Source organism: Symphalangus syndactylus, chromosome 7 (genome assembly GCF_028878055.3).
Source record: "Symphalangus syndactylus isolate Jambi chromosome 7, NHGRI_mSymSyn1-v2.1_pri, whole genome shotgun sequence".
NCBI lineage: Eukaryota > Metazoa > Chordata > Mammalia > Primates > Hylobatidae > Symphalangus > Symphalangus syndactylus.
In genome coordinates this window covers 83,043,620-83,057,123 of record NC_072429.2, presented here as the reverse complement: position 1 = coordinate 83,057,123, position 13,504 = coordinate 83,043,620, and the positions used below count along the sequence as shown (strand labels likewise).

General features: G+C 34.9%; 1 protein-coding gene across 22 annotated transcripts in view; it reads right to left on the bottom strand.

Moving 5' to 3' along the window:
• The window catches only part of RALYL (RALY RNA binding protein like), a 728,119-nt gene that overhangs the window by 312,773 nt on the left and 401,842 nt on the right, over positions 1-13,504 (bottom strand). The gene's annotated exons all lie outside the window — the stretch shown is intronic.

Genomic DNA, 13,504 nt, shown 5'->3' with positions numbered 1-13,504 from the left:
TCCTTCAAGCCTCAGCTTAAATATTACCTTTTCAGAAAGACCTTCACAGATGATGTAATACAAAGCTCTCTCCCCCACCATTATTCTCAATGACAGAAATCTATTTTCTTTATTTTACTAACAACAGGCTGATCTTATTTTGCTGACTTTATTATTTGTCTCTCCTACTTGACAGTAAGTTCAACGAGGGCCAGGACAAAGTCTGTAGCCCCAGCAGTTAGTTAGCCTGGTTTTCATACATATCATTTGCTCAATAGCTATTTATTAACTGGATAAGTGGAAATGAATGCAAGTGATAGGATAGACACAGAAGAGATTAGATAACTAAATCAAGGTCAGGAAATGCTATGCTAAACGTTTGCACTAAATCTTTAAAACTCTGGAAAAATCCTTGAAGGATCTCAGTGGACAAATGGCTCCAATACGTTTCTATTAAGGAAAATCGCTCTCATAAGAATGTAGGGGAATTGACTGGAGTGAGAGAACTGAGAGAGGGAGCTCCATTAAGGGTCTGACTGCAGTAATTCAGATGAGAAATACTGCAAAAGCTTAGGCTAAGTTAGTGGCTGTAAAGATGGAATCAATAGAGTCAAGGGTTATTACAATTGGACAGAATGTGGTGTCTGACTAGAAATAAAAAGACAATCTAGAGAAGTCCAAAATGACTTAGAGATTTCTGACTTGGGCAACTGAGTAGATTAGAAAACAAGATTTGTAGGGAAAGATGAAAAACAGTTATTGGATATTTTGAATTTGATGCGATTATTGGATATGTTTCAGTCTAGAGCTCAAGGGAAAGATCTAGAAATACAGGTTGGGAAGTCACTGCATATGATGTCATGGTTAAGGCACTTTTATGGCAACACTACATACCTCTTTAACAACAAGGAGAAGGATGAACTCACGAAGAGAGAGTATGCAGTGCAAATACTGCAGGCAGTGAGAAAATTATGAGACAAGAAGAGAACTTTGGGAAATAGCGTTAAGAGGTAGGAAGTGAAAGAACAGTCTACAGAGAAAATAGTGTGACTAACCAGACGGTTATTCCAAAACCAAAAGTAAGTGGAGTTATACAAATCAAGGAAGCTAAAATGTTGAAAAGGAGGAAGAATACAATAGCACCATAGCCTCAATAGCTTAGGTTAAAGATAGATTTTGTTACTTAGGTTTCCATTAAGCTTCAAATAACAGAAAATCTGATTTTCCAATGGCTTAAACCAACAGGGCCCTATTTTTTTTTTCTCTTAACAATAAACATGGAGGAAGACAGCTGCTGGCTATGCTATGTTCACAACTCAGCTGAGCCAAGGTCTATGCATGGAATTCTCTCTCTCTCTTTTTTTTTTTCTCATGTTGCAAGATGGTGGCAGCAGCTGTGGCCATTGCATCTGTGTTCAAAGGCAGGAAGATGGAATTAGGCGAAGTGGAGCAAAACCAGCTTCATCTGACCTAATTTAAATCCCATTAGTAGGCTTCCCGGCAGAAACTCTTCCAAGGCCACTGTCCCAGGAAGGCTGGGAAAGTAGATGTTTAGTTTCTATGTAATTTCTCATAGAGGCAGGCATCTGCCCTACTATTAAGTACATTTTTGATTTTCTCTTTCTCTGTCTTTGCTTTCCCTAGGCATTGTAGCTTTTTGGTAAACATAGGTTTTGAGATAAAGCATTATCCTCCTGATGACCTGTCATATCTGGGGCCATAACTTGTCTGCATCTCATCTCCTCCCTTTTAAAATGGACATAACTTGTTATAAGATTAAATGTAGGTCATACATAACACACTTTAGTGAATTGCTTATCCATAGTACTAAGATATAAGTGGCATCAATATTAAAACTATGCTATTTGTGCATATTAAATGGCATTTATTTTATTCTCTGGATACATCTGTACTCTGCCATCCCCTGTTTGCAAACTTCTTGAAAGAAGGAACCACATCTCAGATCTTTGCATATCTAAGATTTTCCACACAGTTTATACATAATAGGCACTTACTAAATGTTTCCTGAACATATTGTTTAACTTAATTCAGTTATTGTTGATAACCGATAGCATCATCATGCAAATCATTGAACAGAAACACATATGACATGAAACCTGACACCTTTCCAATATAAACTGACATTTCAACAGGTTCTGTTTGATGTTTATTTCTAATACCACGCTGTCAGTTTGCCTTGGATGGCAGAATCAAGTTCATCCTAACAATGTGGCTTTGTATTTAAAGAAAAAGAAAATGACTATAAAAGTAATTTTTAAAAATCCCCTCCTCATTCCTCTCAGTCATATCCAGATCAGCTTGGCATAGCTTTGCTCTAACAGATGGGCTGTGCACAGAGTCCCAAAGGCCTGCAAATTCAGTCTGTGAGATCTAGAAGGAAAGCAAATGTCAGCTATGAGGATCCTCCTAGGAAAATATTTTGCTTCAAATACCAACCTCCCTTTACCCATTAACTTTTTAAAGTGCAGACCTTTCTACACAGGCTGCAAAAGCAAAAATGTGCGCTCAGCAGGCAAATAACAGAAAGTGGATGGTCACAAGATAAACTAAATAAGTCCAGCCAAGAGAAAGAGTCTAGCATAAACCAAAATTGTCAGAAAATAGCTCACAATCAGTGATTTGTCTGTATTTATATATAAAGAACCAAATGCTTCACCTTAGCCCGTGGAGAGGTGCTCTAATTTCACATGATTAAAAAAAGAAAAGGACTATATTTGATGAACTGAGGATGAGTCCTGCTTAGGGGATGGAATGTAATTAAACATTACACTATTCTGTATTAGAAGGGAAAAAGCAAAATAATAAAACCAATATTAAAGCAAAAATAATAACAGCAAGTTCCCAAGCTAAAAGTTTTGGGATGAAATAAGTCAAAGATTGACAGACAGCACTGTGAAAATCTATAGGTCTATGTGCTTAGGATATTACCCATCAGTTTGGCAAAGATTGGCAACATAAAAATTAGATTCAAAGCAGAAAGTGACCCATCATCAGATTAGGCTAGGTCATGAGAATTCATAGTTTTACAAATAATGGCAGAAGAAAAAAAACACACCTCCTGCTAACCCCTGGACAAGTTTCTCACATCCCTCCACAAATAACAAAAGCAAAATGTTCTTTTTGGAACAATTAGTTTGAAGAAAAAGAGATCTAAAAAGCATGTAGCTAAAATAAAATTTCCTTTGTTTAAGAAACACATACACATACATTTACAAATGCAATTGAATCAATCCAAATATTTGTTGTTGTTGTTGAAGGAGAGGGTGAAAAGAATGAATGATAAAACACTTAAAACATTAAAAATTTTTTTCTCGTTAGCAAGATCAAAGGAAGTAAATCCTTTGAATATCTCAATAATTAACAGTAGGTTTTAAACATGGTAGGAAGCTCAATGGATATATATTGCCTTAGATTCTTTAAAAATGACACTTCACTAATGTTTAATTAGTGATATGTTTGCTATAGTTATTCTACTAACTTCTATGGGAGGAAGAAGCCTATTTTGTTATATTGTTTTTTGACTTACAAAATAAATACAAAGTATTATCTTGAATTTTTATTTTATTGCATATTGACAAATTATAATTGTATATATATATACTTAAGTACAAAGTGATGCTATGATATATTAATGCTAAATTAAACTATACTAAATATTTTCTAGCTAATATTAAATATATGCAATATTTCACATGTATGAGGTTTTAATTTTTTCTATAATCATAGCGCATATATGAAATTTTTAGTGGTCAGTGATACATGATAATAAAGAAAATGGCAAGCTGAGTTGTTTAAATATTTATGAAATGTGTTATCCAGCCCTGTGAGAGCAATTTATTTTTACATCTAAATAATCTTAAGGTTATATATGTTTTTGCTACAGTGTCCCTAAAATGAAAATCAGATATTTTGTAATGACATACTAAAATTGAATGTTCCGCATCACTAATCATCAGGGAAACACAAATCAAAAGCACAGTGAAATGTCATCACAATTAGAATGGCTATGATCAAAAAGACAAAAAGTGACAAATGCTAGCTAGAACGTGGAGAGAGAACCATTACTGAAAACAGTATGGAGGTTTCTCCAAAAACTAAAAACAGAAATACCATATGATCCAGCTGGGTATTTTTTCCAAAGAAAAGAAAATCAAAATGTTGAAGAGATACCTGCACTCCCATATTTATTGCAGCATTATTCATAGTAGAAAAGATTAGAAATGTTTACAAATAATTTTAATGCTACATTTTTGTTATCAGATGATACTGTTTATAACATTATATAAAGTCCTCTTTAAACTTAAAATACCATTGTTAGTTGACATATATATCAGACATTTTAATTTATTCAGCAAACACTGATTGAGCCACTATTAAGTGTGAGACAATTATATTCGCTGGGGATTAAAAAAATGAGATCCTTTTCCAAGTATTGATGGGCTCAAAATCCAGAGCGTGCAGTTTAGACACAAGCACAAATCGATATTCATAAAATAATGTGGTATGTAGGACAAGAGAAGTCAGGGAGGACTTATTATTCTACGTGGAGGTCTACAGACTTTCCGTGGAGATGATCTCAATACTCCTTCTACAGAAATGAGAAACAGAGCTGGGCATGGTGGTGCACACCTGCAGTACAAGCTGGGCATGATTGTGCACATCTGTAGTGGGAGGCTAAGGCAGGAGGATTGCTTGAGCTCAGGAGTTCAAGGCTGCAGTAAGAGTTATGACTGCACCACTGTAACCCAGCTTGGGTGGGAGAGCAAGACCCTGCCCCTAAAAAGAAATAAGTAATGCGAAAGTTAACATGATAAAGAGGGAGGAGTAAGGCATTTCAGGAAGACAAGCATAGGAACCAAGGCAGGGCAGAACAATCTAGTGCAAGGATGCAGTATAAACAAGGGTGAGGCTGGAGAGAATAGGGCTCAGATAGCAGAAGTTTGTATGTCATGCTCAGGAGGCTGGCTTTCTCCTGCAGGTGACAGAATATCACTAAAATATTTTGATTCGAGAAATGATGCAATAGTCTTTGTGCTTAAGAGCAGAGATCAACAAACTTTCTCTGTAAAGAGCCAGATATTAAATATTTTAAACTTCATGGATTCTATGATCTCTGTTGCAATTATTGAATTCTGCTGTTATAGCACAAAACACCCATGGACAGGACATAAACAAATGAGTGTGGCTGTGTTCCAATAAACCTTTACTTATGGACACTGAAATTTAAATTTCTTGTCATTTTGATGTGTCACAAAATATTATTCTTCTTTGATTTTTGAAACCATTAAAAATGAAGAAAACATTTTTTTTTTTTTGGTTTATGGACCATACAAAAGTGGACAGAAGCCTAGATATGTCCTGAAAGCTATAGTTTGCTGACCCCTACTTTAATACATCATTAGGGTAAGATCCATGGAGAATGGATTTGAAGGAGACAAGACTGTAGTCATAGAAACCTATTGCAGTGCTATTTCAGTCACTCAGTATAAGACTCACGTGAGGCTGAACAAGGATATTGGGAGTAAATCTTGAAAGGAGGGAGAAAAATCAAGAATGTTTGGACAATAAAACAGAATTTGATAATTAAGAGGTGAGCACAAGGGAGGAATCACAAAACCTATGTAAGTTTTCTGGAGCGAATGATTAGGTAGATGGTGGTGCCATAAAATATCATAGAGAATTGGGGAAGAAGGTCTGGTTTAGGACCTTAAATCATACAATGATAGATTCAGAGAATTTTGAGGAAACTAAGCGCCACGGTGATAAAGGACTTACTCCACTGGACTATGTTTCATTACTTTAGAAAAACTCCTGCCTGTTCTTGCTTTTGTGAGAAGTGAAGAAACTTCACTGTCTCAGTCAGATGACTTGCATTATTTTAGATTTTCCTATCTCAGAAAAGCTAGCTTTTAAAAGGTTCATTTTCCCATTAAAGCATATATTCTGTTGAATCTGTAGCCTCTTGTTTTCTATCAACTATCATTTTTTTTTTTTTTTGTCACCTAAACCCTCATCCTGCTTCTTTAAGTAACAGGGAGACTCTACCAGCCTCCCCCTTTCTGCTCTATTGATATCGGTAAGAGTTCTCATATTTGCTATATACAAATCAAGTCCCAGGATAGAAGGAAAGAAGTTGGAGCAAGAGCAAATCAAAGAAAATCAATGAAAGAAAAAAATGCTTGTAAACCCGGGAATTTGCTACCTCTCTAGTCACCTAATTAGCTGATTCGGAATTATCCAGGAGAGCTGAGACCAGGAAAAGTTTTCCATAGATGTCTAACAGGAGCTTGAAGACAAACCACAGACACTGAGAAAAGTAACTCACTTCTGTAGTTTGGGTTGGGTTGGCTTCACTGTGGCCCTCGTTTCCACAGACTCATCACAGGGGAACCAGAAGCAATCAAACAGCTAAGACCAGCAAATTAGGCTTCTTAAATTAGAATTTCTCGGGAAGAGGCTTAGCTTAACAAAAGAAAAAGGGATTCTTTGCTGGACAAGATGGTTTCTCTTAACCCTGAAAAACTGATGGTTCCTGTCCAGTATTTCCTGAGAATTTAAAACCAGGTGTCAGAGAAGCATACATAATAAGTCTTTGAGAGACAGAAGAGAGATATGGTTTTCAAATATGGCAGTTGCTGAGAAAAACCCCACACAATTGAAGAGCTAAAATATGAACCAGTTGAAGTATAGAAAGTGGTGGGAATACAAAGCAACACAAAACTGCCAACAGCAGCAATTTGGATAAATGGGCAAGGGGACACACCAATAATGACTTGATTGAAAGTGTCAGTATATTTATGTAGAACCAAAAAACCTGACATCTTCTCAAAAGTTACACTGAGCTCAAGTAAACAGAATTGTGACTTAGGTGTCACAATTTATGTAGTTGATTTCTTGTCCATTTGATAGTAAACTCATAGAATATCTAACAAATTCTTAGCTGAGCAAATCTCATATCATGCCTAAAGAATGTGTGTGTCACCTGAAATTTGGTGCTCAGAAAGGAAAGAATGAGTGGTTTGAAAAGATAGCGAGTTTCTCTCACCTTGCCCTCTGGAAGGGCTTTCGCTTGCTCAGGATCCTGCCTGCTGTTCCCATGAGCATGTGGGCTTCTTCCATTATGGAGATGCATGCCTTAATGATCAGGCTCATATTACAAATCCCATTTGCTCTGATTTCTTGGATGCCAAAAAAAAAAAAAAAAAAAAAACCCTTATGCTTTTAACTTCACTCTCTGTGATTTTATAGAGAGGAAAAAATAATGTTGCTAGAAAATGGATTTTCCATGACCCTTGTCAGTTATGTTTCATACTTTATTGCTACCTATTTGTAGAGGGCCTCCTTTTTTGAAAGCACAGTTTCAAACATTTTGCTTAACATTAAGATTCTTAAAAGTGCCTGTTATTCACACTTTTAAAAACTAAAGGCGGTTTAAAGTTACCCAAGGGTACATGGCTTTAAGTGCTGCTGCCAGAATTCAAATCTTGTTTTTTGGGGGTCCAAACCTACATTGTAGATACTCTACCAAGTAGCCTCATTGTACATCAGTCATTTAGTTCTCTGATAAATATTCCAGTACTTTGTGAGCTGTTCACTTTGAGATATTCACTCTGTGCCCAATTAATTCTAGGGACCACTGTTAATCCAAGTAAATCACATTCCAACAACGTTCTTCTCTTAATGAGTCAATAGGCAACACAAGTAATTGTGTTCAAAGACATTTTCAATTCTTTATATAGATGGTACAGCAATGTATTTGGAGATGTAATTTGGTAAATAAAAGACATCATGGCAGAATTATTATTTTTATGGAGTTCCTGCCCCTTGCCCACCTTTTTAGTTACCAGTATATATTATGTTCTAAGGGTGACTCAGTATTTACTCCTTACTCACTGCTCTGCATGTTGTCTAGCTTGTGTATTTAAATATATGCCTTGTTCATTTTGCCTGTGTGTGGGTGGTTATATATCACAAACTTAGTTTGCTCTAATATCCATACTCCAACCTGTCAATGATGTAAGATGTTACTGGAGATGATCTCTCTGTCTTTAAAAGCAACCATGCTCTCAAAGCTCAAGGTTAATAAAAGTGTGACTGGAAGATCAATTTTCTAAATGGAAAAGGTTCGTTCAGGTTGAAACCCCAACTTGATAGGCTTCTCTGGTTAAAATATGACATTTAATGAAATAAATCAGTTTTCTTTGAAGATTCAGATCTAGGATCAATAGGCTGAAGTAATTTAGGTTAAAAAAATTCACGTTAACATGAAAATGTCTCCTTTCCTATGCTAGCCATAAGTACATTCAGTTTTAACTAAAGTAATGATTGTGGCAGATTGAGTAATAATTTATTATAATATAAACTTTTTTATATTAAAATGGTCAGGCTGATAATTGCTTGCATTTTTTAAGGCAAAGTAAAATGTTTTAGCTCTCTGCTCCCAATCTTATTAATAACAGTATAAATATGCTGAATACTGAAATTGTTAGTAACAAATCATGTTCATTTTTATCTATAAATGAATTTCAGTACAATCTTGTTTATAAAATAAGCCCTTAATAAGTTCTCACTTTGGATCAAAAAAGGAAGAACATTTCTGTCTTATGAACAATAATTTAATAAATTATAAGTTATTTTTAATACATCCTTATATACTAGGCAACATGATTATATTGCTTATAATATCCTATTTTGTCTAATTTATTATAGACTGCACTGTGACTTTTATTTCCTAAAAGCGAACTACACTATTAAGTGAAAATAAATATTTCAGAGATGTTAATGCTTTTTAGGCTTTGGGGTTGATGGACACATAATACTTAAAGTGGGTTGGGAAATTAGAAGCCGGAAATATGAACTGAATGAGGATTTAGGTAGAGTAATGCAGGTAAAGGAGGCTAAATAGAAAATGTTGAGATCAGTAGGACAGAAAACATGGTGGAAGCTGATGTGGAAAAAGCTACAAGAAGCATTAAAGTGGACACAAATGCTACTATGAGTGAGGCAGTGAAGAAATAGTTGTCCATGAGGCAAAGCTACAAGGAAGATGATCGTAAACAAGTGGATGGAAAGGTTCTGAGGAAGGGCAGTGCATATAAGGGTGTGTTAAATCTGGACAAAAGAGAGACTAGACCTGAGTTTAGGCAGTTATGGAGGTAATTGTTCACTTTGCAAAGGAGAAGTTTTATCTCGTACCAAAGGAATATATGCAGTGTTCCTTTAGGTCTAAGGTGAAGAATGAATAAACTATTCAGAGACCTCTGCTTTAAATGAATGAACTTGGAGATAAAAGATACAATCTGTGAAATTATAAATGGCCTACGTACAGAGATTTGCACTGGACTCTTAAAACCACAAATGCCTGACATAGCTAAGGCTTACCTTCATAAAGTCTACTCTGTAAGAAGGCACATGGCTACATATTATAAGTATCCCATTCTATTTCATATGATACCCTGTTAGAGGTTAAATGCAAAAAGCCTGTGTGCTACTGGACAAAAGCCAATTGATAAGCCACTAGAGATCTTTTTGAAAATTCTTCCCAAATAGAGATTACAGTGTTTAGTGTCAGCCAGATTTTTTATTCAGGACTCTAAATTGAAGATTGGCTACGCGTGAGGAAAGTTTATCAGTTGACAGAACAGAAGCTAAGAAGGCTTAAGAAGAACACAGACACTATGGAAGACCTGAAAGCCTGAACTGTAGAATCTATAAGAAATCACAAATTATGAGTGAATAGAACTCACAAGATAGGGAAGATCAGACATACAGGGGAAAGCTTAAAGTAGGTTGTTGGTGAAGAAGGGACTATACAAGCAGAAAGAATGAATTTGGACCCCTACCTCTCACCATATACAAAGATTAAAAAGATAAGATCCAAACTAGTGTACTTAGAAATGCACTATAAGTAGGTGATGTGAAAAAAGCAGTCATATGTTGTAACGTAATACAGAGTCTAATGCTGGTGCTCTAATATACTTTTGGAGTTCACCAGTGCAGTCAGTACATTCACCGAAAGAAGCCTGTCTTAGTGATTTGATTCTCAAACAACCTTCAAGCTAAGTATGTGTATACTAGATGAGATAACTTTATCTATTAGTGGGCAATATCCTTATCCTTGTGTGCAAATTTGAGAGTAATGAAGGCAGAATAAATTTAATAAAGAAAATATGATATTCATTTATTTTCATAGTTTCTGAAACTTTTCATTTTTATGCTTTGTGCTTATAAACCCAGTCTTCTTGGTTTAACCATAAATTGGTGGATATTTCCTCTGTTCCATGTACTATTGTGGGATATGTCCCATTATAATAGCCTACTTAATTTTGGTATGCATTAATTAGCTTTGCTCAATAGTATTCACAGGCCCACATTCAATTAAGCACTTTATAAATAGTGTTTGGTGTTAATGATAACAACAGATTTGGTGAGATTAAAATTAGTAATTATAGCAGAAACTTCCACAGAGTTTAAGGAAATTTAAGCTATATATTTTGGATATCTTATATAGCAGATCTGTATCAATCTACAAGTCTTGCCTTTCAATAGATGGCAAAAATAAAAAAGAAAGAAAGCAAAGAAAATGAAAGCTTTGGTTATTCCTGAAGAGAGCGAGCACAGTTATTTTAGAAACGAAACTTATTATCTTTAAAACTTTTAAAGTAAAAAAGGGTCCTGTCCCTGTATATATTTCTGATAATATCTTCTATCATTTCCTTATGGCTTTTAAATAGAATTGCTATTCTCTGCAGTATGGAAACCGAGCAAGTTATGAGAATGTTAAATAGAGGGTCTGGCCTTTTGGAAATTGGGTTTTATGGGTTATGTAGATTTTCCTTGCTTTTCTTTTTCTGTTAAGTCACCCATCCTGGTTAGAATCGCCTGGCCAGAAAAACCCAAAATGCACTGGTTAGCTGCTCATGTGTGTGGCACATAGAAACAATAAAATATAAAAGAGCTAGAGTACAAAATTAACATTGAACAGCAAAAAGAAAAGAGCTATGGTGAAGATGGAATCAGAGGTGTCCTATCAAGAAATAAAAGCCACAAATATCATAGATATCAATATATAGCCACTGCCAATTCTAGATACAGATTATTTAACTAAAGGTAAATTATAGTTTCAAAGTCACTTTGACACACTGGATCTGTGAATTTCATTTGCTTTTCCATGTTCTTTCTTTTTCCCCGTCATCATCACACAGTCCTACACCAGGTCTGGCTCAAGTCCTGCCCTTTTTAGTTCATGATGTAGAAGTATTTTATGAGTGATATTGGGAGACGATTAGCCATGGCTCTCTCATGTTTCTGCATGTCTTGTGAGAAAGGCAATGACCTAATTTTGTTTTGGACCATCTTTCCAAGGATATTCGTACAACAAACAGCCCAGGATAATAGATATTTTCTCCCTTGGAGAAGAGGGAAAGTGTGCTTACTATCTGTTATTTAAAAATTGGGTTCCTTATGCAAACTTAGGTTTATCTTCTGTAATGCAACCTACTGGGTGTGTAAGCACTATCTGGGCCCATCTGCATCCGACCCCTGAGATCTGGTGGCAAGGGGAAACGACCCAAACATGCTGATGTCTATGCTTTTTGCTGTATTATAAATAATAAAGTCATTTTTCTTTATCTCAGGAGTCTTGAGTCTTCTGTTAACATCCACGAAACTGTGGTAGCTTCTGACCCCGAAGTCTCAGGTATTCAATCAGCATCCATAAAACTGACTTACGTTACCTTGTTAACATGCCAGTTGGGTAAAAATTCAGACTCTTCACAGTTTTTGAAAGATAACTCATGAAAATGTTATTTTAATACTATAATAAATATTTCTCTTATATGCTATTTTAAAAAATACTATCCTGTATTAATTTCACCATACACTCAAATACTTTTGGCATGCTTCTAAGTCCAAGGCTTCTAGAATTCCCACAAAAGAGAAGAATATAAAAACAATGCAGTTACTTATCTTATAAAATTTGTTATATAGAAAAACATCTATAAAGGAACTAAAGACATGTGCATATACACCTATAATTAATCAGACAATATAAATACCAGTGAGAGAGTTGAAAGGTTGCATAAGTGAAAAAAAATACAAGCTGGAAGTCTTAAAGTCAGAGGAGACAGCTTAGAAGTCATATAATCATTACTTCCAGGTTTGACTGCAGAAATGCTTTTTATATAATCAACTTTCCCGACATAGTTATACAGTTATTGCTTGGCAGTATCCAAGGACACCAGGAAGAAAACTCATCCCCTTACAAAGCAGTCAGTTCCATTATTTGATAGCTCTGGTTGTTAACATGCTATTTCCTGAATTAAAAACTGTCCAGTGGTAAATTCCATAGGTTCACCTGCCTGTAGATCTAATCCTCCTTCCACATGAGCATCCTTCAAATGTGCAATATTTTCATTCTCAACTGAGAATGAGCTCATTCAGCCACTCATTTCACACCTTATGTCTCCTTATGCTACATTTGAACAAATGATCATTGAAACTCAAATACACAAGTTTTCAGTTCTGCTATTATATTTCATCTTGCTTATTTTGACCTTCAGTGACACACTGTTGAGATAATTCTGAATCTTGATTCTACTTTGTGACTATAGAAGGGTTCCAACATAATTTTATGATCATGAGATATCCTGTAGAAATTACTGAATAAGTTTTACAATTATGTTTTGAACCAATAATTATGTGGAAGTTTTAGTTTGCTACCTGTGGAAGTTTAGCAAAGCCTGGCATGGGTGGGGTGGAACCCAAGTACAAAACCTTCGATGACCATTGCATAGATTTCATATTCCTGTGATATTTCCTTTTGCTATTTTTAGGAGTATGATAAATTGATTATCTGATGTCTCTTCAAAGAAATGAATTAGGAAGATTATGTCTTCCAAAATGTACAGAACAAAGGAATTAAACCACACCAGATTCAGTGTTATCAATGATAATATATGGCTATTGGAGCTAAAAAGCTTTCATATGCCCTCTTCATTTCTCTGAGTAATTAGATCCTCTCATTAGAACACAATCAATTTATCATGTTCAATGTACAGATAATGTGATGACTGATGTCTTTGCCACAAGCTACATGATATAGAAATATTATATATGACTTTTTAATAATTTTAAACAACAGAGTGTCTGAGTTTATTTCACATTCATATGTTTCTTTTCCCCTTTTAGCATTCTTATTGCTCTTCTCTTAAAATGTGACACAGAGTTAATTTAGGTTGGCATTTGCCCTCTGGTTCTGATGTTACCAGATATGATGAGCTGAGAATAATTAATATAATAATTGGACTTTAGCTATGAATTAAGATAATAAAATATAATATTAGCTATTTAAAAGTATTTTCCTGATACATAACCTGAAGTTCTAAAATATATTTGTCACAGTGAATTATGTTCATTAAGATTTCATAAGCTATTGCATATAAATTATATATATGAAATATATGCTACTTCAATGGTTTTCATGTAATTAATCTCACAGTAAGTT